This window comes from Saccopteryx leptura, chromosome 3, assembly GCF_036850995.1.
Source record: "Saccopteryx leptura isolate mSacLep1 chromosome 3, mSacLep1_pri_phased_curated, whole genome shotgun sequence".
Classification (NCBI taxonomy): Eukaryota; Metazoa; Chordata; class Mammalia; order Chiroptera; family Emballonuridae; genus Saccopteryx; species Saccopteryx leptura.
Genome location: NC_089505.1, coordinates 69,416,844 through 69,422,843, shown reverse-complemented (window position 1 = coordinate 69,422,843; position 6,000 = coordinate 69,416,844). Strand labels below are relative to the sequence as shown.

Sequence of the window (6,000 nt, the reverse complement as noted above, 5' to 3'; positions counted from 1 at the left end):
GCAGGCTAATCTGGTTTGAGCAAAGCTCACCAGCTTTGACCCAAGGTCTCTGGCTCGAGCAAGGGGTTACTCCATCTGCTGCAGAACCACGGTCAAGGCACATATGAGGAAGCAATCAATGAAAAACTAAGGTGTCGCAACGAAAAACTAATGATTGATGCTTCTCATCTCTCTCCGTTCCTGTCTGTCTGTCCCTATCTATCCCTCTCTCTGACTCTCTCTCTGTCACTGTAAAAAAATAAAATAAATAACAACAAAAAAATCCACATCAGTAGAAAGGCAATAATAGCAAGTAAACACTATAAAAATTGAAAGGAAACAAAGCTATCTTACTTCATAAATGATTGCATATATAGAAAATTCCAACAGTAAGCACAAATATGTTTAGGGAAATGATAAGAGAGTTAGCGAGGTTGCTAGGGACAAAATCAAATTACAAAAATCAAAAGCATTCCTATACCACAGTAATACACAAAAATAAGTTGGTATGACATCGCTGTGTCACATTCGGTGCCGACCTCACTGTCGTCAGGCCCTGGCCCAGGAGGCTGCCATAGAAACGCTGTGGCACAAGGGCCCTGACCACCTTTGCTGGGCTTCAGGGAGAAAGTTGTTTACAGACACCAAGAAAATAAAAAAAGGATGGTATAAAAGAAACCCTTGACAATAGCATCAAAATTATGATACACTTGGAATACATCTAATTCAATGTGTATATAACAAAAAGGTAATACGCACTTCTTCAATGGAGGAAATTGTAAATCTCTTTAGAAAGACTATAAAGATGTAAATAAGGCCCTGGCCGGTTGGCTCAGCGGTTGAGCGTCGGCCTGGCGTGCGGGGGACCCGGGTTCGATTCCCGGCCAGGGCACATAGGAAAGCGCCCATTTGCTTCTCCACCCCCCCACCCCCTCCTTCCTCACTGTCTCTCTCTTCCCCTCCCGCAGCCAAGGCTCCATTGGAGCAAAGATGGCCCGGGCGCTGGGGATGGCTCCTTGGCCTCTGCCCCAGGCGTTAGAGTGGCTCTGGTCACGGCAAAGCGACCCCCCCCCCCTGCCGAGGGGCAGAGCTTCGCCCCTGGTGGGCGTGCCGGGTGGATCCCGGTCGGGCGCATGCGGGAGTCTGTCTGACTGTCTCTCCCCATTTCCAGCTTCAGAAAAAGAAAAAGAAAAAAAAAAAAAGATGTAAATAAATGTAAAATGTTCATGGATATAAAAACAATATTGTGTAAAAGTTTATTCCACCCACATTAATCTACAGAATTGTTTTTTTCAAGTAGGAGGCAGAGATAGGCTCCCACATGCAACCCAACAGAGATCCACCTGGCAAACCCCCTACCAGGCGATGCTCTGCCTGTCTGGGACACTGCTCTGTTGCTTGGCAACAGGGATATTCCAGTGCCTGAGGTGACGCCACGAAGCCATCCTCAGTGCCCGGGGCCAACATTGCTCAAACCATTATAGCCATGGCTGTGGTAGGGTAGGAGAGAGGGAGGAGGAGGTGGGGAAGCACATGGTCACTTCTCCTGTGTGCCCTGACCGGGAATTGAACCAGGGACTTCCACACGCAGGGCCAACACTCTACAGCTGAGCCAACTGGCCAGGGCCTAAACTACAGTATTGAAAAATATGTCACCCTATCTTCCAGTTGACTTTTTTTTTTTTTTGTATTTTTTTTTTCTGAAGCTGGAAAAGGGGAGAGACAGTCAGACAGACTCCCACATGCGCCCGACCGGGATCCCGCGACGCTCTGCCCATCCTGGGTGTCGCTATGTTGCGACCAGAGCCACTCCAGCGCCTGAGGCAGAGGCCACAGAGCCATCCCCAGCGCTCGGGCCATCTTTGCTCCAATGGAGCCTTAGCTGCAGGAGGGGAAGAGGGAGACAGAGAGGAAGGAGAGGGGGAGGGGTGGAGAAGCAGATGGGCACTTCTCCTGTGTGCCCTGGCCGGTAATCAAACCCGGGACCTCTGCATGCCAGGCCAATGCTCTACCACTGAGCCAACTGGCCAGGGCCTTCCAGTTGACTTTTGGGGAACTTGTTACCTCTATGGTAAAATTTATATTGAAGTAAATTTTTCTATATGCACCCAAGGTAATTATGAAGAAGAACGTATGAAGACTGGCTCTGTAAAACTTCAAGACATATTAAAATATTATAGAAAACTAAATGGTGTTGTATTGATACAGGGTGTGACCACTAAACCACTGGAACAGAGTAGGGCACTTAGAAATACCATGGACTTAAGCCACAAGAAAGGTCATGCACTAAAGAGTGGGTAAGGAAGACAAGTGACAAAAAACAAAAACCTTTTCAATAATATGTGTGAGCGGCTAGAGATCTCCGAGCAGTTGCATGAGACTGCAGCCCCAGCTCCTACGATGCACTAAAATCAAGTGCAGAGGGATTGAAGATATTTTTTTTTGTTTTTGAGATACAAGACAATAGAGCTGTTAGAAGATATTACAGCAGAATCTCTCCATGAACTTAAAGTAGAGAAGAATTCTTGAACAGGACATACATGGCAATACTTATAAAGAGAAACACTGAAAATTTAAACTGTGTGAAAATTAAGGACTCTTTATAAAAGATGCCACAGGTAGTACTCAGTTACCAGCCATCAAGTGAGAGAAGAACTTTACTCCACACACAAGCATCAGAATATCAGTCTCCAGAAGACAGGAAGAATTTCCAGAAATACATACAAAAAGAAATAAAGAGATATGGTCTCACTTGAGCAGGAACCTCATTAAAATAGCAACAACCAGCTGGTAAACACGTGAAAAGCGGCTCCACATCATTAGCAACCAGGAAGCTGCCCGTTAAAACCACAATAAGGTCCTATTACACTGGCTCCAAGCGGACAAACATGAACGTGTCTGAGAAAACCCAGTGTTAGGAGAGTGTGGGCAGTGGTTGTTGACATGCAAACTGGTACCAGTGCTTCAGAGAAAACTGGCCTCGTCCACTAAAGTGAGGACGGCTACCCCACTCCCAGCAACTCCACCTCCACGCTTCCGTCCTAGAGTGGTCCTGTCTCATGTGAAAGCCTCCTCCCCCGCAGGTGACCACATGACGAGTGGCTGTAGGATGCGGGCTGTAAGGGTACAAACGATAAGTTATAATGGTAAAATACCTGATTTTAGAGATTCATTACAAGAAAAAGATGTAAACTATCTTCAGTATTCTGAGGCCAGTTCCACTGTGGATGAGGTGAGGAGTTTGAACCAAGTAATTCAAGTCAGTTTTGACACAACCTACCTGGAGAGATAGATCATCAGAGTCCACAGGTTAGGGCGCAGTTCTTAACCGGCCCCGCACCAACCCCATGTCAGATGTCCGTCTCAAGTCCAGGTGTCCCCTGCACTCTGACCAGCCGCCTATAACTCAGAGGTTCCCAAGACCTCCTCCCCTTTGGATGTGTGCATTTCCCAGAGCGGCTCACAGAACTCAGAGAACAGGTCACTTCCTACATCACTGGTCTATTATAAAGAATGTGGCTCAGGGACAGCCAGATGGAAGAGGTGAGAAGGCAGGTGTGGAGTAAGGGGCTGGGGCTTCCACGGCCTCTCTGAGGTCACCTCTCTCCCTGCACCTACCTGTATTCCCCAACCCAGAAGCTCTCTGAACCCTCTCCTCCTGGGTTTTTATGGAGGTTTCATTACATAGTCAAGATTGATCACATCACTGGACATTGGTGATTGAGTCAACCCCAGCCAGTCCTCTGTCCTGGTCCCCAGTGGCCTTCACACCACCTGACACTGGAGGCATCTCCCAAGCTGGAGGTGGCAGATGTGGCCCCAAGACAGCCCCACCCCCCTGAGCCCATACTCCGTCATGTCTGTCAGCGGTGAGCAACAGACTATATGGGAAGAGGAGAGGAACTTTCCAGCTCCAATCACAAGTACAGACAGAGGATGGGGAAGGAGATCCCCACAACCTGTACCAGGAAGACGGGCCTCAGGGGCAGAGGAGAGGCCAGGCTGACCCCCTCAGAGCACAGGGCCGTCCTCATGCACCAACACTAATGAGCTGGGGGAAGACACTGCCATTTTCACATTCAATAAAGGTTAAGTATTCATCTCAGAGAGGGTGTGTGTGTCTGTGGGTGTGTGTGAATGTGTGTGTGTGTGTGTTTCAAATCTATATAAATAAAAATGTAAATGTTTGTTTGTTCAAAATCTTAAATCTCCAAAAGTTCTTCACCAATTGCTTTGAAATTTTGAACACCATTACATTCGAATACGCATGTGTTTTTATCCCAAAATGACATAGCCTTAGCTTTTGAGTCATCTGGAATAGCTGCAACATTGCTACCAGGTCTAAGAACTGCTCAGTCCACTTTGAAATTGCCATTGAACATGCAATTCATTGAAACTCTCATGTGCAACATTTCCAAAGCATCGAAATGGGAAAAGTAATGCAGAAATGCAAACTTATTGTTTGGGATGAATACACAATGGCACACAAAATATCACTCGAGGCTCTTGATCGATCATTGCAAGATTTGCATGGAAACATCAGATCATTTGGGAATGCATTAATGTTACTTGCAAGAGATTTCGGGCAAACGTTATCTGTAATTTCTCAATCGACACCAGCAAATGAAATAAATGCTTGCCTGAAATACTCTACTTTGTGGTGACATGTAAAGATGTTAAAATTAACTACAAATATGCGTGTCCAGCTGCAAAACAGTTGATCAGCTGAGATATTCTCACATCAATTGCTGGAAATTGGGAACAGAAAGGTGCTGGTTGATCTGACCTCAGGATGAATTTCATTGCCTCATAACTTCTGCAAGTTAGTCAAAAGAAGAATTGGTTGAAAAAGTATTCAAAGCAATTAAAAGGATCATGATTGGCTAAGTGAATGACCTATTCTTGCAGCCAAGACATCTATGAACTTCACAATATTATTCAGTCTAACATTCAAAGTGAGGCAGTCACATACAAGTCCATTGACACTGTTGTGGAAGCAGATGAAGCAGGTAATTATGTAACAGAATTTTTGAATTCACTCAATCTGCCAGGGATGCCACCGCATGTACTGCAATTGAAAATCGGCATGCCAATTATCATGTTGCAAAATATCAACCAGCCAAAGCTTTGTAATGGCACACGGCTTGCAGTAAAAAATTAATGAGCAATGTCGTAGAAGCAACAATCTTGACAGGACCTTTCAAAGGTGAAGATGTCCTCATTCCTCGCATTCCTATGATTCCAATGGATATGCCATTTCAATTTAAGAGATTACAATTCCCAATTCGATTGGCATTTGCAATCACCATCAACAAAGCTCAGGGCCAATCTTTCGAATTGTGTGGTTTAGATCTAGACACGGATTGCTTCTTACATGGACAATTATATGTTGCGTGTTCTAGAGTTGGCAAACCAGACAATCTGTATATCTGCACAGACAATAGAACAACAAAAAATATTGTATACCTGCAAGTATTGTGAAATTAAACATATTAGAAACGTGTGCTTTCTCTTTTCTTTCTGTTCCATTTAACCAGACTGAGCCACAGCAACATGTGGCTGGGTACATCTAGTAAACTAATAATAAAATTATTTTTAGAGGTGAAATTCATGACATGAAATTTCTAGGCTATTTTGGATGTATAAACCTTGGAGCTGTTTCTCCCTACACCCACCCCCATCATTCTCTTCACTGCAGGCCTACTCCACTCCTCTGCCCCACCTGCCCTGTCCCTGTGGGAACCTGATTGGGGGTTCCTGAACAGATTAATGCACTGAGGCACCAAGCAGCAATCCTACAGGCTGAAAGGTGCCCTTTTTCTAATTTCAATGTTATTTTGCAATTCCAGTTCACACTCAGTGTGACTTTATATTAGTGTCAGGCATACAGCATGGTGGTTAGATAGTCACATACTTTACAAAGTGAGCCCCTTACATTTCCAGTGCCCACCTGACACCATGCACAGTTATTACAGTAGTATTGTCTCTGTTGCCTGTGCTGCACTTTACATCCCTGTGACT

At 45.1% G+C, this 6,000-nt stretch overlaps 1 non-coding gene across 1 annotated transcript; it reads left to right on the top strand.

The window, feature by feature from the left end:
• The first annotated feature begins 494 nt into the window (after nucleotides 1-494).
• Nucleotides 495-626, top strand: LOC136401559 (small nucleolar RNA SNORA5). The gene has a single exon (XR_010750585.1). It is a non-coding gene; the product is annotated as a small nucleolar RNA SNORA5 (small nucleolar RNA).
• The last annotated feature ends 5,374 nt before the right edge of the window (nucleotides 627-6,000 follow it).